Source organism: Triticum dicoccoides, chromosome 2B, assembly GCF_002162155.2.
Source record: "Triticum dicoccoides isolate Atlit2015 ecotype Zavitan chromosome 2B, WEW_v2.0, whole genome shotgun sequence".
NCBI lineage: Eukaryota > Viridiplantae > Streptophyta > Magnoliopsida > Poales > Poaceae > Triticum > Triticum dicoccoides.
This window is the reverse complement of record NC_041383.1, coordinates 94,609,222-94,609,892: the sequence shown is the minus strand read 5'-3', so window position 1 is coordinate 94,609,892 and position 671 is coordinate 94,609,222.

The following is a 671-nucleotide window of genomic DNA, read 5'->3' as shown; positions in this document are numbered from 1 at the left end:
CGACGGCGAGGAGGAAGGCGAAGACGTTGAGGAAGATGAGGAAGCCGCAGAGCACGAGGGAGGCCGGACGCGAGGGAGGTGGGGGTAGATTCCGGCGGGGTCGGGGCGGCGGGGGTGGGGGTGCCGGGGCGGCGGGGGTGGAGTCCGGCGGGGGTCGGGGCGGCGGCGTCGTAGGTCGAGGTAGCGCGCGGGTGGATCTGGCAAGGGAGAGAGGGACAAAGGGGATCTGGTGAGGGAGAGGGAGGAATTAGCTAGGGGGAAGCTTACTAATGGCGCACCCCGCGGCGGTGCGCCATTAGAAATCTTTTTTTAGATAGCAATGGCGCACCCCCCGTAGGTGCGCCATTAGGAATCTTTTTTTAGATAGGAATGGCGCACCACCAGGCCGGTGCGCCATTAGTATGTTTTATTATAATTATTATTAAAAAAATGAATATGAATATGAAATAGTAATATATTTTTATAAAAACAGTAATAATTGTTGTTTAACAACAATTGTAGTCTACACTTTATTATTATTATTTTTTAGAAAATGAATATGAATATGAAACGGTAATAATATTTTATAAAAATAGTAATAATTTTTTTAAAAATATCATCAAATTTGTTATTTGAAAATATCATCGGCGGCGGCGGTGGAGCGCGGGAGGGTGCGGTGGGTCGTCGGCGGC